We start from the raw sequence: 26,651 nt of genomic DNA, 5'->3' as shown, positions 1-26,651 counted from the left end.
TGCCCGGGTTTCCTCCTTTGTGAGTGGGCTGGGAAAGGCGAGAGGTTCGTGTCTGTGAAGCAGTGTTTTGGTCCTTTCGCTGCTGCTATCACAGAACACTGCAGGTTGCATTTCTGTGGCTTACAGTTCTGCGGTCTGGGAAAGGCCATATGAAGGCACTCACGTCTAATAAGAGTTGTGTCACCCATGGCAGGAGATGAAAGGAAAAGGCAGAGAAGGAGACAGAGGAAGGGGAAAGAAAGGTGGCCAAGCTCATCTTCCATCTGAAACCTACTCCTGGGACAATTAAACCACTCCATTGATATCCACACTAATGCATTCATGAGGACAGAGGCCTCCTAATCTAAATACCTTTGAAAGGTCCTGCTGCTCAACACTTGCCTTTGGCTTAGCGCTCCAATGCGTAACCTGTGGGGGACACAGTTGAGTCGTAGCAGATGGTGCCTAACTTCATCTAGCCATATCCTGCAAGGTCATATGGGAGCCTGTACACAGGCATTGCCACCCTTCCCACAGCCCAGGTGAGTTCTGTGCCCTCCTTTGATGGATCAGCAGGTGCTGCTGTACTTGGCTCTCAGCCTTCTGCACAGCCCTCCCTTTAGTCCCCAAGCTGCCTAAATAAAAAAACGAAATCCTAGCCTCCCTCCAGGGGATGCCTGGGAATGGGAAGGCATCGGGCTCCTCACAGCAAAAATAGAAGCTTCATTTGCTTTGGAGAAAATGACAGTGAGAAAGGCAGCCAGCAGAGGTGGCTGGGGAGGCTGGGGAGCCCTCACTGGTCCTGGGCACCTTGAGGTTGGATGCAGCTGTGCTGATGTGCCAGCAAGCTGTCCCTTCCCTTTCATCCTGGCCTCCCACTGGTATTGCTGTGGGTCTGTGACATCCACAGTCTCGGCATCCCAGGTCCAGTTTTTAATACCTCAGTATTGTACTGTCCTCTGGCGAGACTCCAGAAAACAGGATGAGTTTAATGTGGAGAATCATTGGAAAAATATGTCAGAGATTATAGAGTGGTCAGTCTTGCCAAGAAGGGCAAGGGAATTGTGCTCTGTCCCCATGATGGCATGGGCTGCATATGGGCAGTGGAAGAGTAATGCACAGTGGAGGCAGGCAATCTGTAGTTCCAGAAGACCTGTTAATATATAGCTAGGCTTTGCAGTCATGCCTTGCTCAGGACATGTTCTGAGAAGTATTGTTGTTGTGCAGATACTGTCTACAGCAAGGAACTGTGACGTCCTTGGGCATATGATCTCTGGCCACTGTCATTGATGTGCCGTAATACATCACACGGATTCTGTGATACCATCTAATGTATAATCTCCGTCTATTTTCTTTAATGTGGTGCCATACTGACTAGATGTCATTATATGCCGTGTGACTATATTTGAGAGCGCCTTGGAGTATTCTCTGCAGAAGCAAACAGGGACAAGCCATGGAGTAAGGTCTCAAGTGCTGCCTTGTTGATGCATTTCTGAGCCAGAAAGGCTGGTGGTCTGAGAACAAGTTTCTGAGTATTGAACTGATTGAAACAGTTCACGTCTGTACCCCCAACTCTTCCTTTAGGGTGGCTGCCAGGGGTTCCTTTAGAGGCAATAGTCACGCTTGAAAGAACTTGTGTGGACTAGTGAAGACCTTTCCCACCTACCTAGTCTCTGCTTTCAGATCTGGAGCAGGAAGTGAGAGACTGGTAGCTTGATGTCACTCATTGACATTGACGTGGCCCGTCACCTCCAGACTTGAATATCTTTCCAAGGCTGGGGCTTTGTAACCATGTTTGTGACGATAGTTTGCACATGCTTTTTAAGTCTTTTCGATAGCACAGTCAGAAGCACCTGCTGTAACAAGCAGTTGTTTTCGAAACTTTGAGATCATCAAAGACTCACTTTAAATCCAGCTTGTTCCCAAAACATTTGCACAAATAAGAGTCTTGAGATTTGAGCTTTTTATTCTGAAGATGCAGCTTGCACAGGAGGAAAATAACACACTCTCATCTTTATAAATAGAGTTATTAGCATTGAAGATTTTATTTGGCAGTCGGCATAGGGACTTGGCGATTCAGGATTTGAACATCTTATTTATAAACAGTACCTGGGCTTCTGCTGTTTTGTCTTTCCTTCCTGCTGGATCTGAGGACCCGGGACCCTTTTTGAGCTCAGCCTCTCTTTGCTCACAGAAACACTGCTATGATCAGCTCTTGGAGCTGTGCCTCTGGGCCACTTTCTGTCTTTCTCCTGGAAGATACTTGCTCTGTCCACCTGAGCACTGTCTTTGTGTGTCACATCAATAAGTAACAGACCCACACCCTTAGTCCTATGACACATGCCCATGGTCCGGGAACCCCCATTTCCCTCTTCTGAGAAGTTCCATCCTGAGTGGTGTGTGGGTCCAGCCCCATCTGTGGGGATATGAGTCATCTTGTTGCAGTCTTCTCAGGGCAGTTTGGATGGGGTCTTGAGTTCCAGGCCTTAGAAAGACTGTCTGTTCTGTAACCTACCTGTCCAGTGCCTGCTTTTCTCAGTGAGGCATCCCCAGGGCAAGCAAGCTACCCAACCAACAGTCCTGTGGGTGCCAGGGTAGGGGTGTGAGGGTGCAGGAGGAAGCCTCTGTCTTTGATGCCTCTGGACCTAGACCAGTCCTTTTGGCAAGGACTCCTTGAGCCATCCCAGGGCCTCTGCAGTGTGTGGCCAGGGTCCTGTTCACAGATGTTTGCACATGTGCTCAGCCTCCATCCCAAGCACAGAATTTCAGACATCCCCAGTCTGTGTGTCTGGCATCCAGCCCCTTACAATGTCAAGTTTTCCAGTTAGTACAAGGAAGTTAATACATAGCTCTGTGGTCAGCAGGATATTAGAGACAGCCCAACCTGTCCTCTAACTCTCTAATGGGGATGCCAGTGTGCCTGGGTAGGATCAGAGTTGTCAACTCTACCTGGTGAGTTGGATGTGTTCACTTCTCCGTCTTCCTGGTTCCTCATTCCTTCCAGGTCCCGGACTTTATGAACCTGTAACGGTTTGCCTTGAATTTCCTAAGAAAATGCTTTCAAGGATGCTTCTGTGGTGCGTGTGCCACGCCTGTGCATGCCTGTGCTCTTGGGGACCTTGGCTTTGGATGGATGGTCCAATGAGCTGCCCTGCCAGGAGTGGGAGTAAGGTTCTGTTGAGCACTGTGTGTGTGTGTGTGTGTGTGTGTGTGTGTGTGTGTGTGTACACGTGTACACACACATGATCTGGGATGTCCCACAAACCATCAAAAGTAATCAGCAGATTTTGAATCATCCCCTCTAAGGAATTTTTACTTCCAGAATGCCTGGAAACACAGCATTTCAACGGCTGTGTCTGACCACATGCTAATTTATTCCCAGAAACTTGCGTGTTGAAAAATCCAGGACCAATGGTGGCATCTGAAGTGGTGTCTTGTGAGAAAGTTAATGAGTGCTGGAAACTGATGCCAGAAATCACAAAAGTTACTTCCTGTAAGAAATGGGGCCTCCGGGGTGACATATGATGTCAGGTGGCTGGAAGCTATTCAGTGGATGTGTCCTCTATGTCTAATTCCTGCCATAGACAGGACAATATCCCAGAATGCCACTGCTTCTATGGTGTTTCCTATGGCGGGGTACCTTGGAGGATCCTACTGTAAATATGGGGATGGAGGAATCCTTTGGCTTGAATTTACATGTTTTTCTGGGGAAGCCAAGCTGCAAGGTCGACCATCGGCCACCTCCATCCAAAAACTAAAACCTATGAGTGGATAGATCTCCTTGAGTGCGAAGTGTCTTAGTCCTGTGGGGAGACCTGCAGATTTAATTTCCAGCCTGAAGGTTGCAGAAGACTAGAAGATTATTCTGATGATGGCTGTGGGGTGGAAGGGTAAGAAGCAGGCGCTGTCTGATCACAAGTGGCCAAGGAGGCAGGCCAACCATGCCAGACTCCTGGGGAGCAAGAAGGGAGAGGCCAGCGTGTTTGGGGGTGGTAGGAATGGCTGGACACACCAGATGTGAAGAGAAGCCCCAGGAACCGCAGCAGGCACACTGCTTTCTCGTGTCCTCTTAAGCCACTGCCAGGAGCTGGAATTTCCCGGTGACCCAGTTAACTAGAGAGATAGTTACTGACCCTTCTGGCCTTCCAGGGCCTTCCCCTGGTCTCAGGAAGGTCCTGGAGAGGGCAGGGGAAACTGGTGGTGGTGCTGGGTCCAACTGGTAGGTGACCTTGCATTTGAGTTAAAAGGCTGCTGGGAAATTGGGGAAGATAAACATAAAAAGAATGCAAATGAATTGCATCGCAGTGGACCAGAGCCCTGGCTCCACCACCGCCACCAGGGATGGCTGCATGGAGCCTATAAATAGACACTTAAAGCCTCGTTCTAAATTGAGTTCAGCTGTGGGCCTGTTTCCTCGCATGGAGAAGTATTTGTGTAAGGTATAACACACACCACTGTTTCCAAGCTGGAGGATTTTGTGCTTTCTTAGGGACTCTATGTGGAGCAGGTGGGGGAGCGCTGCTCCAGATGAATGAGACTCTGTCCCTTTCCTGGGCTTCACAGGAGAGGGAGCTCTGTAGAGAGAGGCTCTCTAGGGAAGGAGGCAGGGGTAGTTCTCCCTGGGTAGGGAAGTGAGTCCCTGGACAGGTTCTGGGCTTCTCCCAGGTACCTCTGGTCAGAGGCAGGAGAGACTAGATCCAATGTGCACAGGTCCTCTGCAGGCCCACAGTGAACTGTGATGATGCCAGATGGTCCAGAACGGGAGGTGAGACACATGCTTCTGGGGTGGAGTGTAGCCTGTATGGTGGGCTGCGGAGTCTAGCTTCCTAGCCAGTCTTCCTGGGGAAGATGGAGGCTCTTTCTCTTTCTCTCCACTGTGTTACCATTTTCTATTATGCTAACTGACCCTAAAGATGACTACTTTGGGGAAAAGAAGCTTCATTTGGCTCTTGGTTCTGGAGGTCAAGAGAGCAAGGGTCCTTGTGTGTTCAGATGTCTCTCCCTCTTCTGGTAAGACCACCAGGGTGAGTTGTGGGAGCTCAAGGTGGCGGGTCCTAGCTTGATGATCTCCTCCAACCTCCCACCCATCCCCAGACACCATGGTCAGAATAAATTTCCATCTCTAAATATGTCACAGCAGAAACTAGACTCCAACACTAGTCTTGGAAAGGACAAGCTGTATTCAGACGTCAGCACTGGGTGACTAGTTTGGGGCTGTAGGGCCACCTCCTTAACCAGTTGAGGAGCAGGGGCATCATTTCCTGATGTGCCAGTGAAGTATTTTATCCAGGGAGCTGTAACATGTATTCTATACACCAACTCCATAATCAGTTGATTTTGAAGGTTCCGGGGTGGCAAGCTTGTGCTGTGTAACAGGGAATATTTGATGGGAGTGTGGCTCCAGGCTTATTCTGGGGATCTGTTGGGTTTTACCTTCCCAAATGCCTTTCTAGCAGTTTTTTTTCTTTCACCTTATTTTCCTAATGTGTTTATTAATATGTATATATTCTATTCTCTCTCTCTCTTGCTACCTCCCCACTGAGGTGTGTGTGTGTGTGTGTGTGTGTGTGTGTGTGTGTGTGTGTGTGTCTGTGTGTGTGTGTGTAGGCCAGAAGTGAACCTTGAATGTCATTCCATAAGTTTCCTCCACCATGCTTTTTGAGATAGGGTCTCCATTGGCCTGGAGCAGTATTGGTGAACTTATTTAGGCCACTCCACGTAGTTAAAAGGAGATTTATTTAATGGCATAACTTACAAATTAAGGGATAGGTAGGTCGCGGGGTCTGGGGAAGGTGTATCACAGTCCAGCGGTGTTCTCTGGAGCTCTCCTCTGTCTACCTCCACCATCCAGCGTCCTGGAACCAAGAGAGCGTTCGCCGATCCGGATCTCGGGTCCCCAGGCGCCTCCCTTGGCCCCGCCTTGTAGGCGTGACAGTTGCCGAAGTCTCAATGGGGGTTGGAACTTCCAGAACAAAGCTGGAATGGCTACCCACTACAGAGCAGACCAGTGAGTTCCAGGGATCTGTTTAGCTCCACCTCCCAGTGCTGGGATTACAAGCACAAACCACAGTTTTGTTTTTGTTTTTGTTTTTGTTTTTGTTTTGTTTTCTTGTTTTTTTTGTTTATTTGTTTGTTTTTTAATGTGGGCTCTGGAGATGGGACTTGGATCCTCACTGGTGCCGTCGTTCAACACTTTGCCGACTGATGGATCTCTCGGGCCTCGATGGTCGTTGTCTCCACACTCACGCCGCTGCTGCACACTTTTGCTGATGCCCACATAGGAAGCAAGCAGCCCATACTGACTGCACTTTGGGAAGTCAGTGTGTGGTTGAAATGCCTCATCAAGGGTGCTCACTTGGGTGTGATAAAGAGGCCTCTTCAGAGAGACAGAATCTGGAAGGCACTCACACGCCGCGCATGCACCAGACCTTTGGGAAGGACCTGCAGCTGTGTGAATCCCAGCCCCTGCCACCCTAGGTAAGGCACAGAGCCTAAGGGTCTACAGATCCCTTAACAGTCTTCTGGAGGATTCTCGTTATCTCTCCCTGGACCTGAGGCATTTGCACGGGCCATGTGGGGGCAGATGAACTTCTCTAACACTGGGAGAACCTGCTGCTAAGGATGTCTGAGAACTGAGAGTCACCATCTGGCCTTGGGGTACATGTGATAATGCAAGTATAAATCAGGTCTTTGTCCCAGAGTAGAAGCCATCAGCTCCCTGTGCTAGGAGCAAGACCCATTTCTTCCTCCCTAGTGAATGAAACTCCCCACCTCCCACCATGACCTCAGGCCCCACAGCAGGTAGAAGGTGACTTGCTATCCTGTGTAGCTGCCTGTGAAGCCTCTGCCCATGGCCTTGTGTCTTGGAAGACCTCAGGTGGAGGCTTTTTAAAAGGGGGCAGAGGAGCTGAGGAGATGGCTCAAAGTGATGTGTTTGCCCTGCAAATGTGGGTTTGGACCCTTGGGCACCCAAGTAAAAATCTGGGTGCAATGGCCTGTGCCTGTAACCTCAGTTCTGGGAGAGCAGAGACCAGGAGGGTATCTGAGGTTACTGATTAGCCAGTCTAGCCAGTTAGTGAGCTCAGAGATCAGAGAAACTGTCTTAAAAATAAGAAGAGTAACTGGAGAACATGCTTGATGTTGGCTTTTGACCTTCACATGCATGCACAAATGCACACACACACACACACACACACACACACACACACATACACAGAGACACATACATGGAGACACACAGACACAGCACACCACACATACACAAAATGAAAAGAAACAGATAATCCTTCATAATTTCATCCTTCTTTAGCTGTAGCATATGGAGAAGGGGATTGGGGACGGTTTCAAGGACATTCATTCCTTCCTGATCCAACCCAAGGTCTGGTCTTGAACTTCTCAAGTCTGTTGACTTCCCTCCTCAGCTTTCATTTGTGAAGCAGTATGTTTGGAGGATGGAGGGCCCTGGTCCTCTTTCCCGTTCTCTAATGAACCACCATGGCCAGGAGGGAGGGCTGAGAACCTTGACAGAGAAAGTGAGTGATGTCCTTTCTCTTCCTTTAATAAGGCTTTGCTTCGTTGTCTTCAACCCTTGCATGGACCCCAGCTGTCTTTGAAAGTGTCACAGAACAAGGGTTCTACACCAACCACTGGGGTCAAGCTTTGTTGTGGGAAAATGAATATTCATGAGGTCTTTGAAGAGCTTCATTAATATGCAGGTAGTCTCTCCTTCTAGAAGGGTACATAAGCCATCATTATTTGCCCAACATGTTTTTCTTAGGGAAATAATTATGCAAGGAAATGGCTAAAGAAACATTTTAATTATTTGTTTAGGGTATTTTCTATCATCCTATTCATTCACTTTTGCAGGTGATTCAAAGTCTCTCATTTAAATTTGTGTGCGTGGAAGAGCCCTATATAAGCATCATTGTCGTTTCTGGAACTAAGTCATTTTTTTTCTGTTCCTTCTGCTTTATTCCAGGAAGACTGGATCACCAGGAGGCTTTTCAGGACATTATCAAGGCACTCGTTTTTGGTAAGAAATCAGAGACGGTCTTGCATAGAGTAGAAGTGGTCTTGCTTGGAATTACTTCTTGCTTCCGTCACATGGAAACTGGGATTGCCTTGGCAGAGGGATGCTCCACCATAGCAGATGGACCAGTGCCATGCCCATTTCCAGGGAAATGCATGGGTAGAGTTCAATGCTCCTGAGCACAGACCTTTGAAGCTGGTGTTTTACTTGACTGCAAAGGCGTAGACAGACCCTGAGCTCACCGTTGATCATTTACTTTGCCTGGAACTGGTCCTTGCCTACCACCCCATGACAATAGCAATATGCACAAACCCTATTTGTCCTTTCTCTCTCAGACTGGTGTTCCTCTGAACTCTTGTCCTCCCAGAGAGTCCTATGTATTAAAGGTTGAGATTAGTAGCAGACCTGTCAGTATCCAACACAGACGACTGCTATAGTTCCAGCATCCTCCGTCTGAAAATTAGATATCCCCAATGTGGTTGAATCAAGTTAGCTTTTTGAACATGAATGTGCAAAGTCCCGGGGTCAGTTTCTAACATTGCAAACAAATAAACAATAAAAACAAAACCCCTAAACAAGACAAAAACATAACAGCAATAGCATACAAAGCAAAAAGTCTATCGAACATTCCCATGTCTAAACACTCGGAAATCATAAGCAATTCTAGTCCTGAACAATTTGGATAAGGGTTAGCCAATCTGTAGTCTGCTTTGAGAAGCCAGCCATTGTGAAATTCTAGGAAGCCAAGCACAAGACATCTAATTTAGATCAGAAAGAGGCCTCTTCAGCCAGGTGGTTCCAGGTTGCCATCTGCCTGTGCTTGCCCTGCAGGACCTGCAAGATGGAGTTGGAGGCTAGCCGTGTGTTTGCAAAGGGGAAGATGAAGGAGGAATTCTGGGTAGCAAGGGAACTGGCTTATCTTCCTGGGCCAGAGCTGCACCAGCTGGCCTGGTTGTGGGGAACCTGGGATGTGTTTGGAGAGCAGGGAGCGGAGGTGAGGGTTATTAAGGTCAGGAAGCTGAGCAATACACTGTCTCTGTGTCCTGACCCAGAGCCCTCAGAGCCTCTGCTCAGCTCTATGACTCCCCCTGGACTCATGAGAAGGGACAGCAGCTCTACTAGGATGCAGTAACCATGCAATATCACTCAGAGGGAGGTGATGGCTTGTGGTGTTAGAAGGAGAGGGAAACATTGCATGTCCTATCTAGGGGAGCTGTGTGGCAGTTCTGAAGATGAAGAGAAGACTAACCAGATCAAGGGTGGGATTCTGGAGGTCAAGGCTACCCTCAGAAGCACTGCTTTGCCTTGCTCTGGGTAGCAGAAGTCCAAGGGTCATAAACAGTGGGGGTTTATTGTTGTTCATTTGTAAATCAAGGTGACTATTCACTCCCAGCATCTACCTTGTGTTTGAGGGGCTGCTCAGACAGCTGGTGCTGTGCACAGGCTGGAATTCCTGTGCAACACACTGGGTGTGTTCTTGTCACAAATGTTACGGTTAGATTGTGTGGTGACTTTGGCTGTGGCATATTCCTAAGCAGTTAGGAGTTGTAGAACACTCAGAGCTTTTCCAGGGGACAAGGTGGAGCTTTTTTCTGGCTTCTAACAGATCTTGGCTGAGTGTTTCTGAATTCGTTCTCTGTCATCTGTTTTTACATACACGGTGGATTTACCCCATGCTCTCCGAGGGCTTTTCCCATCTCGTTTGATTTTGTGCTAAGAGTTGCGCGCACGTTTCTCCCTTAACTTCAAGACATGCACCGGCCTTTCTCAGCTCTGGAAATGATAGAGCATTTAGGGGCCAGGTTCTGTAAAGGGGCAGGGTTTTGTTTGTAACTTGCGATGGGGACAGCTTGTGAAGGGTGGCCTTAATAATGAGGATGCAGCCTCATAAATTGTAGTGAAATTCTAATCCCGTGGAGCCTGGGTCATGCAAACAGTACATCCCTCCCACCCTCCAGGAATTATCCACTGTGAAACTGGCGCCTTAAAGTCTTCCAGAATGAAATCCAGGTATGTTGCAGTCAGCTGGAGCCGTGGAATGGTTCAGTTTATACCTCCAAAACCTAAGGTATTTTTTTCCCCTTCTGAGCCTACAAAAAGGCCTGATGGGATTTTCTGTGTCCCATTTTCTGTGATATATGGACCGAGGATCTGTACCAGTTGCAATAGCCAAGGCCCCTCCCAAGCACTCTTACTATCAGCAGTATGATAACCCATCATTTAAGTGAATGTGCTCATCATCCTTCCTTACAGTGTCCCCGAAGAAAAGCATATTCCTTCTTAGAAAGAAAAGTGGTGATGAAATGGATATTTTTAAATGTCAATTATGCCAGAATGAATCTCTGCTCGGAGAGCCACAAAGAGAAGCAGAATTCTGGCTTTATATCTTTTCCTGCTGCAAATGGAGCCATTTTATAATCTCAGAATACTAATGCCCATGGTGTGCCTGGTGTCTTATAGGAGAATAACCTTATAAATGTGCTTCCACTGGCCGTAAAAGTTTGAGATCCTTTTCTGTTTTTTTCCCCCTGGAATAGTCAATTTGTAATCCTCATTATTTTGAATATGCATATTTATAGAATGCATGGAGACTAAGATCATGAACTCAGTGGTTATCCTGAAGGATCACTGAGAAGTGGGTAAACTGTACATAAATTACAGAGGGCTCAGTACAGATGAGGTGTTGTTGAAATCATGAAGATGGCTGGCTGGTGGAACTGCTGCTGCCCCAGCGTAGACATGTGTCAATGCTGTGTGAAACCTTGCCAACCGTGTTTGAAAACAACAACCCCAAAACACAGAGCCAGAACACTAAGAGAAGAAGATGGCATTAGGCCTGGGCTGTGCGTTCCTGATGGGATGCCGCCATGATTGAGGCTGCGGTATTTGTGTGGAGAGAGAGAGAGGCACAGGAGACACACAAAATGACTCTATGGTAAGACTTGATATGTGTAGGAACCTGGGACAGGATAGAGCTATGTTGTGGTCCCAGAGGAACCTGGTATTTTTCCTATTGTTATGGTGAGATACCTGTCTTAGCTACTTCTCTGTCCATATGATAAAATACCATGACCAAGGCAACTCATAAAAGAGAGCATTTGATTTGGATGACAGTTTCAGAGGGTTAGAGTTTATGGTGACTGGTCGAGGAAGGAACAGCTGAGAGCTCACCCTTGATCCCAGGCACGAGGCAGAGAGAGGCAATTAGAAATGAAGTGGGCTTTTGAAACTTCAAGGCCCACTCCCAGTGACACACCTCCTCCAACAAAGTCTTACTTCCTAATCTTCCCCAAACAGTTCCACCAACTGTGGATCAAGTGTTCAGACATAGGGGTCTGTGAGGACCATTCTCATCCACTGCAGTATCTAAGATCAAAGCAACTTAAAGGAGGGAGAATTTATTCAACCTCATGGTTTCAGAGGTTTCTGTCCATTGTGGTGGGGAGGTGGGGGAGGGCATGGCAGATCTGGAGAGGTGAGGGAGGGCATGCAAGTCTCCTTCATATTACAGTGTTCATGGAGCGGAGAAAGTACCAGAATCATTAGTTCAACCTTCAGAGACCTATCCTTAGTAACATTCCAGTCTTTCAATTAGACCCCAAACTCCTAAAGTGTCTACCACTTTAAGGAATAGTGACTCTAGCTACAGGCCGAGCATTCAACGCATGAACTAGTGGGAGATGTTTCATATTTAAACCATGACATGCAGGACAACTGATGGGTTATGTAGGAAAAGGTAAGGTGAGATTGCATATTATAGCTTACATGAGTGTATGTCTATGGAGTAGAAAACCTGTGTATGAAGAATAAAAGGTAAAAGTACATGGAAGACTTTTCTCTCTCTCTCTCTCTCTCTCTCTCTCTCTCTCTCTCTCTCTCTCTCTCTCTCTCTCTCTCAAAATAACAATTAATTACATGTAAGTAAACATTTTAAAGAGAACCAAGAAAGAGATAACAGAGTTTGAAAAATGGGCAAATAGCATGAAAAAAGCCTAAATGGCTTATAGACTAACAAATACTTCCTGTCTTCACTTGGGGAATTGCCAAGTTAGATAATGAGATACCATTTCACACGCACATATTTTGGCAGATTAGGATAAACCTAGGGATGAGCAAGCAGGGAGGTGTTTATGCCTTACTTATCGAGGGCAGATTGGTTAAAAGCCCCTTCAGACAGCAACTGTACAGTTTACAAAAAGAACAATTGTGGAACGCTGTGATCCAACCATTCCACTCTTAGGTATGTATGTTTATTGTTGGCCATGAATTAGTCAGAGTTTCTCAGAAAACCAGAAGTCATGGGATCGATCTCAGAATCTGTCAGTGTATTAATCTATCATTAATGTCTTAGGATTTACTATTGGTGGGTTTATTATTTTACAGTTATTGGCTCATATGTAGCAAGGTCCTGGGATCTGCCTGCACAAACTGGAGATCCAGAAGAGCCCATTGGCAGGTACACAGTCCCAAGAGCTAGAGCACTGAGTACAGCTTCCTGCCCAGGCCCAACAGCCTCATAGCCAGAGTCCAGAGTACAGGACACAGGTGTCCTGACTAAGAAGTCAGACAGAGGGCAGATTCTGTCACCTCTTTATTCTAGTCAGGCCCTCCCTGGATTGTTGGAGGTCCCCTAACCCTGAGAGACAACATCTGCTTTACCCAGCCCACCAGTTCAAATGGACGTCTTCCCAAAATACCCTAAGAGAGGGAGCCAGAAAGCACTATGGTTAGCCAGATGTGGCCCAGTCACACTGGCACACAGACATAACCATAGGTCACAATGAACATTTAAAAAAATAAAAATAAAACAAAATAGAAGAGACCAGGGCTCATTCTACATGAGAGAATGTCTTTGTTAGTGTTATGGGTCTAGTGGTTTGGGAGACAGAGAAAAAGAACAATGGTTAAGCCTGACTGGTGTGTGCCCCTGGGTCTCTGCCTCATTGCTCTCTACGCTTTGTTCTGTTTATCTCATGATGCTGATGGAAGAAGAGGTTGTCGTAGGACCAGGGAGACGGCTCAGGTGCTAAAATGCTTGCCTTGCAAGCCTGGGGACAGGAGTTTGACTCCCAGCACCCACATACAAGAAGCTGGGTGTGGTGGCACATGCTTAAATTAACAGCAGCATTGGGGAGGTGGAGACAGGTGGATCCCTGGGGTTTCCAGCTAGCCCAGTGAGCACCAGCCCCCTGAGAAACTGGGTGTCAAATAACAAGGCAGGGGCTGCCAGATGATCTGAGTTCAATCCTGGGACCCACATCTCAGAAGGAGAAAAGCCAACTCCTCAAGTTGTCTTTTGACCTCCACACTCTCACTGTGGCACTTGTGTCTATACATGCATACAAACAAACATAAATAAATGTAATCAAATAATTAAAAAATAAAAACGATCAAAAATGCAGGCAGATGGCACACAAGGAGTGACACCCGATGTTGACTTCATGTGCGCACATACCTGTCAGCACATAAACACTATGTGTGCCTGGGTGCGCCCCCGACACACATACAAAGGAGAGGTGGTGGTAGCACCCATATGTGGCACTCCTCCCTACTCTGTACTCATGTGTCTTTTTGTACCACCTTGCATCCATTTGCTAGGGGCCCCACTGACTGGCTGAATCCCTGGCCTCACCTGTTCTCAGGTGGTCCTGCGTTTGTCTCTTCCTTGCAGTGCTGGATTTCTCAGGAGCCAGGCTGTGCTAACTGACCTGGCCCTGTGTTTTCAGAGGCTGCATTTCGGGCTGCCTTGGGCCATGCATAGCTTATCCATCTCTCGTGTGCTTCTGAACCTCTTCCTGAACAACTCACCCTTTTGGGTGTTGGCTGGAAGTCTGACCCCACAGCCCTGCCTGCTGATGTTCTGCTCCTAATGTTGGTGTGGATTCCTGTCACCACTGATCCATGTCCATAGCCCAGTGCTTCGTGGGTAATGGATGCTCTGGAAATAAGGGATCATTATTTTATTCTAGTTTCTTATGTGTCCAGAAATGCATTTTCCTACTCTGCTAAGTGGGAACCCAGGGAACCCAACGCAACTGATGGAAGCACTCTGATACTGAGTGTCCCCTGGAGTAGGCTTAAAGGAGATGCCTGATTGTTTGTTCTCAGATTCAGAACGTGTTTTCAAATATTTGGAAAGTTCTACTCTGACACCGACATTTTTTTTAAGTTGCATTAAGAGAGAGAGAGAAAAAAAAATCACCAACACCCCCTTCAAGAAGATGAAAAGTGTGCTAAGGAAACAGCACAGGGAACTGCAAGTAGGTTAAGCCCAACATAATTAGTGTGATTAAACTGAAGGAAGTCCGCCTTTTCTGTATGTAATTTTTTATTAAGGATATTCAGATCAGGTTAATTATGTCCAATTCTAATTAATGATAGCAGTATGCAAGCAGGCTTTCCCCAGCTGCATTCTGTGGAGTCCCCTGTGATGGTCCTGAATATAGTCCACATATCCCCCAGCTGGACAGTCCCCAAGAGTCCTGTTTAATAAAGGCCTTGGGAAGTTCTGCAGGAAAGAAACCCATCAAATTTGATCAAACTTACCTCTCCAAGCTTGTTCCTACCACATGTGCTCTTGGTTACTCATGAAATTGTTAAACTATACCACACCTTTGCTTGAACCAGTAGATAATGGCCAGTAGGCACCCATGTGAAGAGACTCCCCATTTGTGTGTGGGGGTGCCAGCAGTTGAGTTTTGGAATGAGCTGGAGTCCTAGACGGTAGATGGGATTCTTGGTCTGCCAGTCAAGGCTCAGCCAACAGGTGAAGCAGGAATGGCTTTTAAGAGACTGTAAGGAAGCAGCTTATGTGGTGGTGTAGCCTTTATAGGCAGGCCTGAATCCACAGGGAAGGCTTCGGGGAAGGGTTGCTGAAGCTTCATGCATGGGTAAAGCTGCACTCCACAGGCAGACCATCTTCCGAAAGGATGCCTCTGCTCTGTGTTATGGTCATTCCATGAACTGGGAGTGGTACTGCTTGGGAGAGATTAGGAGGTGTGGCCTTGGAGTAGGTGTGGCCTTGTTGAAGGAAGTGTGTCACTGGGGGTGGGCTTTGAGGTTTCAAAAGCCTAAGGTAGACCAGGCAAGCCCAAAAGCTCTTTCTTCCTGCTGTCTGAGGATCCTGATATAGAACTCGCAGCTCCTCCGGCACCATGCCTTCCTACATGCTGCCAGACTTCCCACCATGCTGATAATGGACTAACCATCTGAAACTGTAAGCAAGCCTCCAATGAAGTGCTTTCACTTATAATAGTCATGTTGGTCACGGTGTCTCTTTACAACAATAGAACAGTAACTAAGAAAGAAGTTGGCACAAGGAAGTGGGTTATTGCTATGACAGGCCTGACAATGTTCCTTGTTGGCAGAATGTGGATTTGGGGACTTTGGATTAAGAGAGGAGTTGACACTTTAAGTGGAGGTTAATAGGCCATACTAATAGGAGCATGGAAAACAGTGGTGGTGAGAGCAATGTAGATTATGATGGCCCAAAGAGGTTTCAGAGGGGAATAGTATTAGTAAGTGGCCTAGATACCATTCTTGTGATATTTTAGCAAAGAATGTGGCTGCTTTTTGCTCTGTCTTAAAAATCTTCCTGAGGCTAAGTTGAAGAGTTTTTGATTAATGGCTTTGCTAGAGATTTCAAAACAGTCTAGTATTGACTATGTGGTATGGTTATTAGTAATCACTCTCAGGCAGATCTATAATAAAGAGGAATAAGCTTAGCAAGGAAAAATACAAAAAGTACAGTTTTGAGGATAAAAGGAGCCCCAGGAAGTGTAATGAGCTAAGTCCTGTGCTCAAGGAGATAAAATGTTTAAAGAAAAGCCTGATGCTAAATGGAATAATGGGAGTGATGACCTCAGGGCAAGACCCCACCCAGCTAAGCTTCCAACTTCTGAAAAGGAGTTAAAGAAAATCTTCAGCAGTGAACGAGATCACCATGATGTATCATGTCCAACTTTAGAAGTCTCATAGCCCTTAACAATTTCAATGCCATTCGAAGTCCTAAGTCGCTTTTGAGACTTTCCTAGTTTTGTGTCTGTAGCTGTGATTAAAACACTGACAGAAAGCAACTCAGGGATGAAAGAGTTAATTTCATCTTCAACTTCACAGTCCCATGACTGAGGGAAGCCAAGGCAGAAACTCAAGCCAGGAGCCTGAAGCAGAAATCATGGAGGAGACTGACTGCTTACTGGCTTGCTCCTAGACACACATACAGCTACCTTTCTGGGCCCACTTGCCTGGAGATGGTACTGCCCACATTGGGTTAGACCCTTCGTCATCAGTAAGTAATCAAGAAAATACCCCACAGACATGCCCACAGGTGAATCTGATGGAGGCAGTTCTTCAGTTGAGGTTCTCCCTTTCCAAGTGTGTCAAATTGATAACCAAGAGTATCCTTGTTGTTTGACTTTCATTTGGGACTGCCAGCTCACAAATAATGACATGGAGAGTTCTTATTATGACAGCTTAGCCTTTAGCTTAGGCTTGTCCCCAACTAGCTCTTTCAACTCAAATTAACCTGCTTTTATTAATCTACATTTTGCCATGTGGCTTGGTTACCTCTCCTCTGTACTGTATGTCTGACTTGCTCACTGGTGTCTCTGAGAACCTTGATTCCTTCTCTTCCTCCTCTCTCTCCCTGGAAATCCCACCTATCCTCTCCTGCCTAGCTATTGGCCATTCAGCTACGTATTAAACCAATCAGAAGGTACTTTGACAAAGATACATCTTCACAATGTATGAAAAGATTATCCAACAATATACCCTTCACAGGGACTGAAGACAATCTCTTAGCTCTGAGCCCCTATTTAAAAAAAGGACAATAAAAAACAAGCTACATACTTTCAATTCATTAATAGCATAAAGATTACCACTCACAAGAGGAATGAGAGCATAGTAAAGAAAGTTCAGTTTATAGCAAGACCAAGACCTACCAGGGCAAATATCAAATCCTACAGCTTCATGTCTGACATCTGGGGCTTGTGATGGACTCATCTGGGTTCCATACACTGGGACACCTTGCCTTCCCCAGCCCTACTGTCTACAGTACAAGAAACCTCTCTCTTGGGACAGATTCACTATAAGCTTGAAAGTTTCTTCTGATGATATCTATGGTCCTGACATCTTCAACTCTTTGGGGTCTCCACTGCAATTTAGGTATCCCCTTTCCAGTTTCATGCTTTCAGGGCCTTCTTACAGAGAACCTGACACTGCTACATATAGCCTGGGTTCAATGGCTTTCTGGAAAATTTAGTTCAAGCCTCCATTTCTCTCTTGCATCTCTCAGGCCTATCAAACCAGTACCACATAAATAACAGTATGTAGTTCTGCTTCCAGTTCATAATGTAGTCTGACCTCTTGGGCCACAGTTGCAGAAGCCTGTATATTTCTTTGAGACTGACCCTGGGGATACATTTGCCTACATGCTTGCATTTGAGCAGGGAACCCCTACAGTGGTAGTCTTAGTTTAGACTCTTTTAAACTGGTTTTCATTTCACCAGTAGGACCCTTTAATGGGTGAAGTCTTTCCCTCAGGATGCCTTTCCCTTTGTACCAGTGCAGAGCAGGAGGTGTTTATATTTTAATGATGCTAATTGCTAACAGTTAATGCTGCTTACAACCCACCTCGACTGGGACTATAAATTTTTCCTTGCAAACTGTACACTTACAGCTCCATTCCACTCGCTCTCCTTCATTGTAAACCCAGATTAGTTCAATGTGCAGTGCCCATGCCTCAGGCTAAATGCTATTCTGTTTTAAAAATTTCTCCACCAAACAAAGTCGTCCATTACTTTTTAATTCAGCCCCAAGGTGTCAAGACAGTGGCAGGATGAAGTGAGATTCTTTTCTAGAATATAATGTGAATGGCCTCTATTCCCCACTCCTGATAGAGTTCTCATTGCCCTCTTAAGCCTTCTGAGCTAGACCCCCCTGTCTACATTCCCCTTGGAGTTCTAGTCTTTGGACTCCCATTGGAATGGCTCATTTAACTCCATTTACAGCACTCTGGAGATTTTCTAGTCCGGCATTTCAAACTCTTCCACATTCCTCCTGCAAACCAGCTCTGAAGGCCTAAGAACTGCATGGTCAGGTTTCTCATAGCAACTGTCCCACTCTTTGTACGAGTTTTCTGTATTTGTTATCTTTTTCATTGTTTTGACAAAAGTAACTTGTGAAAGGAAGCAAGGGTTTATTTTGATGTGAAGTTTGAGGGCACAGCCTCTGTGGTAGGGAAGGTATGGTGGCAGGTGGCTCCATGGTAGCAGGAATGTGTATCTGGGACTTCTCACATGTTGGCGCAGTGAGAAGCAGAGAGTGGACAAGTTGTAATATCTCAACAACTACCCCCAGTGGCCCACTTGCTGCAGTGGGGATCCAGCACTTAAACGGTTCCATAGCTTTTCAGACAGGCGTCCAGCTGGGGTCCAAGTGTTTAAACACTTGAGTCCATAGGGAACATTTCCCATTCAAACCACAACAGCCGCCACACCCAAAGGTTCCTAGAATCCTATCACCATCTGGTACTTTTGCTAATTTTTGAATTTTAAAATAATGGATGTACTATTTTGGGCCAACTTCTTTCAAACTATGTTGTACTTATGAGTCATCCACTGGTATTGAGTGTGATTGTAATTTACTGATGACTACAGTTCTAAGTTTACATGGTATAGATATACAAGAGTTTATGATTTCTTCATTTGATGGACACAGGACCTTTTCCATTTTGTGGACATTATTTCTCGTAGGAATATCCTTGTATGTTGGGTGCACATGCTTGCATTTCTGGGGAGTATCTCTCTAGGGATCAGCCAGAAAGGCTGTGGGATCTGGATGGATTTGTGTTTTAGTGAACAGGACTAATCCATTTTCTGAGGTAGTTGTTCCAAATTCCACATTCAGCCAAGTGTAAGAGTTGAGTTTGCTTCACATCTTGCTACTAATTGCTTTTGTCAGTTTTAATTTTATATCTGGCGGATGTGTAGTGAGATCCTGTAGCTTAAATTTGCATTTCTCAGAATACTAATGGAGTTAAATACCCTTTAAGAATTTTCTTTATTGTTTTTGGAGATCTCACTTGAAGTTGCTGTGCGGGGACCTTGCTCTTTTTTCTGCTGGCTTTTCTCTTTTAGCACTTCGTTGGAGTTCATATATCCAACATGTTTAGCCTATGTTACATATATATGTTGGAGACATTTTCTTACATGCTTTCTATCTTGGTCTCAAAGGTGGTTTTTGATGAACAGAAAGCCAAGTTATCAGCCTTATAATTTAAGTCAGTGTGATAAATGTTCTGTTCAGGACATCTATACACATCTATACACCTTGAAAGCACTCTGCAGTTAACTAATTTGCTGACTAACTAATTGTAGCAGGCTTTCTTGGACCACCAGTCCCCAAACCATGACACGGAGACTCATTAATTTATGAATGTTCAGCCTTAGCTTAGGCTTGTTTCTAGCTAGCTATTTTAACTTAAATTAACCTATTTCTATTAATCTATATGCTGCCCTGAGGCTCGTTTACCTCATCTACATACCGTCCATCCTGCTTTCCTGCTTCCTCCAGTCTGTCTGTCTGTCTGGCCCCCAGCTGGCTGGCCCCTGCTGCTCCCTGACATCTCTCTCTCTCTCTTTCTCCCCTTCTCTTTTCTCTCTGCCTGCCAGCCCCACCTATACCTCCTCTGCCTAGCTATTGACTGTTCAGCTTTTTATTAGACCAGTCAGGTGTCTCAAGCAGGCACAGCAACACATCTTTGCTTAGTTAAACATATATTCCACAACATAAGCAAATGAAACACATCTTTACTTAGTTAAACAAATATTCTATTCCACTGCAACTACTTAATGCATATGGGTGTTTTTCCTGCACATATGTTCATATGGAGGACAGAAGAGAGTACCAGATCCCCTGGGACTGCAGTTATAGTCAGTTGTGAACCACCATGTGGATGCTGGGAATCAAACCCAGATCCTCTGGAAGTACAGCCATTGCTCCTAATTACTGAGCCCCCTCTTCAGCCCTGCCATTCAGTTTTTGAAGCTTTGCTGTTTTAGCTTTCACTTGAGTTGCTTTTCTGAATGTCTGAATGGATGCCAAGTAGATGATGAAGTAGATGCCAAGATTCGCTTTCCTTTCCATGGGTGCCTGGTGGATCCAGCATTATTAACCCCTTCATGACTCTCTACAGAGGGTCTGGTTCCACTTGTGATGTCTGAGGTCTGGCAGTTTTCAGACTTCATTCTCACTTCTTTCTGCCCCACAACTGACCATCCTAAGAAGGGCCGAACACCAACCACAACTTCAAACCATGTAAGCTCTGCTATTGCACATAGACTCCTCCAAGGCCTAATTCCCTAACCATCAAGGCCCTCCCGCTTTCTCCCATGCCACTGGACCAGGCCTCATGGATGCTTTGTTCTCCTCTTAGTGTTGTGTGCGATCCCCAGTCTCATGTCTGAACTACTTTTGGGTGGGAGGCTGATCCCACCTCCCTTGGCTTGATCTCAACACGGGTGTCACGTTTTCACAAATGAAATCACTGTGAGCATTCAGCCCCACTGGCCTATTTGTCGATGTATAAACACTGCAGCATCTTAATTACCTCATTTTTATAAAATGCACTCACTTCTCTGTTTAGTCCTCTGATTGTGCTCCTTAAGAGTGTCTTACTATGTTTACCCTTTGTATTTCTACGTAAAGTTAGATCCATTCTCTCAATTTCCACATAAATACTTGTTCCTAAATGTGAACCCTTGTAGGTGTTCTGATGAGATCCTTTGAGGTACAGATCCATCTAGAAGTTGACAAATGTAATGGGAAGTTGTCCAATGAATGGATTTTTAATCTACCTTCATTGTGGTCTACATCTATTTTTTTTGGTGGGGGGGGTGGATAATTTTGTGTGTAGAACATCTTTTTTTTTGAATCCTGACATTGTTGTAAATGTATTTTAAAATTGTTATAATAGGTTTTATAGCTATCTATAAATATGTTTTCATATATTTCCTTTATATCCAGAAACCTTACTAAACTTGGCTAATAATTTTGACAATTATTTGTAGGTTATTTTAAACTTTTATAGCTGTGAAGCCATATTGTCTATGACCAATAAGACCTCCCCCTTTGGCACCTGCTGAAAATCCCAGTTTGGTGATTTCTGTCTTAGGGGAGATTTTTTCTGTCATTTCCTTTCAAAAGTTGTGATTGTGTTTCCTGTTTTCTTTTAAATGTTTTGAAGTACTCTGTTCAATTCAGAATATTACCTTTCGTTTCTAGTTTCAGTTTGCTACAGGTTTTTATCAAGAGGGAGTGGAAAGTTTTCTGAAATACTCTTTTTGTTTCCCTGCTAGCTCACTGATGAAGTGAATTACAGCATTCAGTTTTAAATATTGAGCTAACCTTGAATTCCTGGGTCAAATCCAACCAGGTCTAATATGATGTAAGTTTTATATGTAACTCCTTTTAATTTGCTGTTTTGTTAATATTTTTATTTGTAATTTTGTTCAAAAGTGATTTGCTATATTTATTTTGTTTTGTTTTTACTGCAGTGTTAAGGGCTGTGTTTGGGATATGGGTAATGGATGCCTCATAAAATGTTTGGGGGTACTTCCTCTTTTTCTTCTCCGTAGAGTTTGGGTAACATTGGTGGCTTTTGTTTGATTTATTGGCCTGACTATCTTAGTTTACTTTCCATTGCTGGGATAAACACCATGATCAAAGGCAACTTGGGGAGGAAAGAGTTTATTCTGCGTACACTTCCATGGAACAGTTCTTCACTGATGGAAGTCAGGTCAGGAACTGAAGCAAAGGCCTTGGAGGGGTGCTGCCTACTGGCCGTTCCATGTTTACTCAGCTGCTTTCTTATACAACCCACCAATGGCACCACCCACAGTGAGCTGGGCCCTCTCACATCAACTACTAATTAACAAAATGCGCCATTGGACATGCCCACAGGTCCATCTGATGGCGGCCGTTCATCCTTTGAGGTTTCCTGTTCCCAAGTGACTCTAGTTTGTGTCAAGTTCACACTGATTGGAAGAAATCACATGGGAAGCCTGTGAACTCTGAAGTTGAGAAGAGAATTTTAATGGCAAATACAGTTTCTTTTGGAAATACAGGGCCATTTGGAGTTTTTCTTCTCATACCAGTTTTGATGTCTGTATACTGCTATAGCCTCTTTTCTGTTGCTAAAGCATGATGAAAAAAATCAATTGTGGGGGGTGGAGGAGGGACTCATCTCCACTTAAAATTCCAGATTGCAGTCCATAACTGTGGGGAAGTCAGGGCATGGACTTTGAAGAGCTGGTCACACCGCATCCAGAGTCAGGAGAAGTGAGTATGTATGCACTTGCTTGGGCTCAGCTCTATTCTCCACTCTTACACAGTTCAGGGAATAGTGCCACTCACTATGGGCCGGGTCTTTGCGTAACTTAATTAACCCCCCCTCCCACCACATACGTGCTGTGGTGGTTTGAATGAAAATGACACCCCCATAGGCTCAGGGAGTGACACTATTAGATGTGGCCTTGTTGGAGGAAGTGTGTCACTGGGGCTGGGCCTTGAGATTTCAGAAGCTCAAGCCAGGCCTAGTGGTTCACAGTCTCTTCCTGCTGCCTGTGGATCCAGATGTTCAACTCTTGGCTCTTTCTCTAGCACCATGTCAGCTGCATGCACAGTGCTTCCTACCGCCACAAGAATGGACTAAACCTCTGAACTGCAAGCCAGCCTCAATTAAATGTTTTCCTTTTTAAGAATTATCTCTTCCCAGCGATAGAAACTCTAAGACACATGCCCATGGGCCAATCCAGTGTAGACAACCGCTCAGGGAGACTGTTTTCCCAGGTGGTTCTATGTTAGGTCAAGTTGACAGATGCTACCATCACATGTGTTTTCAATAATGTCTTCATCTCATAAACATGCCTCACTTACTGGTACTGAATTGCTCAAAACATTTACTGCTGTCTTAAGAGGGCTGGCCACATTTTTGTGCTGATGTCACATTTGTGGGTGCTCACTTCTCTTCTTCCCATACCCCCATTTCATCATTTTTTGGGGGTATTTATTAATTTAATCCCCCCTGAAGAATCAACTTATGGCTCTGTAGAGTCTCCCCCACCTTTTTTTTTCTTTTGAGAAAGGTCTTGCTGTGTGTTTGTAGTCTAGGGTGGTCTTGAATTTTTTGTAATATTCCCCTCCCCCAACCTGGGTTTTTTTCTATTATAGATTTGTTATCCATTTCAATTTCTTTCTTTTTTTTTAAAAAAAAATATTTCTTCCCTTTCTTCAGTTTCATCTGGGATTAAATATGTTGTTACTTTAAAACCACGTGAGAAAAAAGACATAGTTATATATTTTTCTACTCTTTTTCTAATATATGAATTTAAAGGGGTAAATAAATGTCTTACCAAACTGGCTTTAGCATTGTTATTAAAATTGTGCTAAAACACAAGTGTACAACTTATCGTCTGAATATCATGAAGTGTGTGGTTAGGTAGTGTTGTTGCATTTCAAAACCAATCTCTAAAACATCTTCATCTTGCCTATTTTTCCACACACTGCCCTTTGGCAAGACCTCAGTACAATACGTGTATGAAGTGACCTATTTCGTTTCCACATTCAAGTGGAATCATAAAGTTCTGTCTGCTTGTTTTCAGCTTTTAAAATAAATAACGGCTCTCATGTCAGGATTTCCTCCCTTTTAAAGTCTGTATAGTATTCCATTGTGTGACTAAACCATATTTGATTTCTCTGTTTATCCATGGATTGTTGCTAGCTAGCTTCCATCTGTGGCTGCTATGAACAAGGCTTCCAAGAACGTGAGTGTGAAGCACAGTTTTTGACACATTATATTTTCATTATTAACTAACTAAAATGTGTTTAATTGTTGCAGTTCATCATTTGATCTGAGGGTCATTTTAAAGGAACTAATTCAGAAATGATTTGCATTTTTCCCGAGTTGTATTTTGTTGTTTATTTCTAGCTCAATTATGCCGTAGTCAGAGATGCCAATTCAGTGTCAGTGTTTTGAAACTTGTTTATTACCTTTAGACTTTCTCTATGTAATTAATTTTGATGAAGTATTCTGTGTGTACTGGAGTGTAGGTCCTCAGTTCAGGAGCATGTATGATAATGAGCGAAGGTTGCTGACTGTAGTGTTTATATAGTTGCTTTGATTATTAACCAGCCAGTTGCACAACATTGCTAAAAAAGCTCACTTCACCTCTGACTTCAGGGTTGACTCTGTGGCCCTGCCAGTTCTTCCTCTGTAAAGAGTGAGATCCGGTACCTGGATACACACCCGTTTAGAACTCAGTACTGGTGGGCTGCCCTTTGCAATATGAATCCCTTCACTTTTCCTTTGGGGCAGCTTCCTTTTCTGAAGTCTACTTGGTCTAATGATCAACACAGTGATAATGAATAGATAAGCTTTGGCATAGTTTCAGGTGTGCAGTGATGCAGACTGATACAGAGTGATCCAGACACGCCCTTAACTACCATATTCTTTATTTTGTTGCTTGCCTCTGGCAGCTGGTGAACCGAGGTTCACACGTGATTGTTAACCGAAGCCTGCACTTCTGTTGTATTTTCTTGGATTTTTACCCATGATCTTATTAAGTTCAGTAATTATGCCTCTGGAGGCCCTTTCAGACAGCTAGGTAAACCTTACTTGGTTTTGGTGACCCTGATAGGTTTAAAGAGCACAGATCAAGAATGACACACAATATGTGATGTTTTCTTCTGATTAGTCAGACAGTCACTCTGGGAAGAGCCATTTTGGTCCTGTTAAATCAGGAGTGTGTAACTTATACTGCTGACAGTAATCTTGATTATGTGGGAATGAGGCACTGTCTCCATGAGAGAACAGTATCCACACACTATTTGGAATTCTGTATGGGAATATTTGCCTAGTCTTCCAAATTATTGTTTATCAGCTCATTTGTTTACATTCCTGTAACTCAGGATATTCATTTTATACTTTTGGTTATAAACCAAGCCTACATGGCTGAGCATTTCAAGTCTAAAAATCTAAAATATGAAATACTTTAGAATCGGAGCCTAAGGGGACAAGGATGGAAGATAGAGTTGACCAAGGGTGGGGTTGTAGTGGTTAATGTTAAATGCCAGTTTGACACGTATTAGAATAACCTGGAAGATGGGGGATGATCTTGATTGTATTAACTGAGAGAGGAAGACACACCTACTTCTGGTGGCATCATTCCCTAGGTAGGGGGTCCTGGAGAAAGGGAACTGAGTGCCTGCATTCACTGCTCTCTTCTTCTGACTAGGCGTAATGTGACCAGCTATTTCAGGCTCCTGCTGCCTGACTTCTCCGCCATGATGTACTGTACCTTGATATGGGAGCTAAACTCAGCCCTTTCCCCCTTAAGTTGCTCTTGCCAGAACATCTTATCATAGCAACAAAAACGAAACCAAGACCCTTACCATGAGTATTGCATAAATTACCTGCAGGCTATGTATATAATCTGTGAAATAATTGGATGTCTTATTTTAGAACTGATTTACATTCTAAAGATTCTTATTATATATGTGCAGATCGTCCAAAACCCTAAAGAAGTCTGAAATTGAAGCTACCCATGCATGGCTCTTAAGTATTTCAGGTAGGGGGATGCCCAAGCACCACTGTTTGTCCTGTTCCTATGGCTCCAGCATCTGTCCTTCCCTGAGACACCCAGGCTCTGTGTCCCCAGGAGCTTGGTTCTCGGTTCTCGCTGCTGTATTAGCCATAGGTTGCACTTTCTCCCCCGAGGCCCCTGAAATGACCAGAAGCTCTGCTTAGTGCTGTTATCAGGTTTGCTGCTTTCTCCTTTCTTCAACCCCATGGCTTGCGGATATCTGAGTTCCCAGAGAGCTTGCACAGTAGGAAGGTACCACTGAACGTTGAGTTACTGAAGCGTGTTTCCCTGCAGGTCTCCACCTCAGCCCCTGAGGTCCTAGTTGCCATGGTAGCTCTCTGGTGCTGGGATGATGATCAGATGCAGGTTAGTGCATCGTAGCTGGGTGTGGCATCTCTTGCGAATGATGTTTCCTTCTTTTCCTACCAGGTCATGGTGGTGGTACCCAATGGTATTTCAGGACTTGCATTTTTCAGCCATTCATCAAATACCCTACAGAATACAGTGTAAGTTGAATAGAGAACGAGCCCTTCCATGCATTGCTTCACCTTGCTTGAGCCATGGAGTTGTTTGTATCGGAGGCTTCTTTTGTTAATGTAAAGAAAAAAAATAATGATCTCAGAAGATCACGACTATCATGAAAGCTTTTTAAAAGATTGACACATAATAATTGTGCATATTTTCAGCTGTTTAATACATATATAAGGTACTCAGCATGTCCAGCACTTCAGACACTCACCATTTCTTTGTGGTGAGAACACTCAGAAATTCTCCATTTTAGCCACCTTAGAACGCACAATGTGTTATTGTTAACTGCAACCACCGTATTAAGTAATCAAATATGAGAACTTGTTTCTCCTTTTGGCTACAACTTGGCACTCACTGACCAGTCTCTCCCAGCTATCATCCTCTTCACTACCCTCTCGTAATCACTGCTCTAGTCTGTTTCCATCAGAAAACCTTTGTAGGTTCATAGATGAGTCAGATCATACAGCGTTTATCTT

At 44.7% G+C, this 26,651-nt stretch overlaps 1 protein-coding gene across 2 annotated transcripts in view; it reads left to right on the top strand.

Annotated features, from left to right (window-relative positions):
- Positions 1-7,954: 7,954 nt before the first annotated feature.
- The window catches only part of Apba2 (amyloid beta precursor protein binding family A member 2), a 114,703-nt gene continuing 96,006 nt past the window's right edge, over positions 7,955-26,651 (top strand). For both annotated transcript variants that reach the window (XM_059273425.1, XM_059273417.1), the window contains exon 1: positions 7,955-8,011. The gene's annotated coding sequence lies outside the window, so the exon portion shown is untranslated. The remainder of the gene's footprint in view (positions 8,012-26,651) is intronic.

This window comes from Peromyscus eremicus, chromosome 1, assembly GCF_949786415.1.
Source record: "Peromyscus eremicus chromosome 1, PerEre_H2_v1, whole genome shotgun sequence".
In the NCBI taxonomy this organism is placed as follows: Eukaryota; Metazoa; Chordata; class Mammalia; order Rodentia; family Cricetidae; genus Peromyscus; species Peromyscus eremicus.
This window is presented reverse-complemented; position numbering and strand designations above follow the sequence as displayed.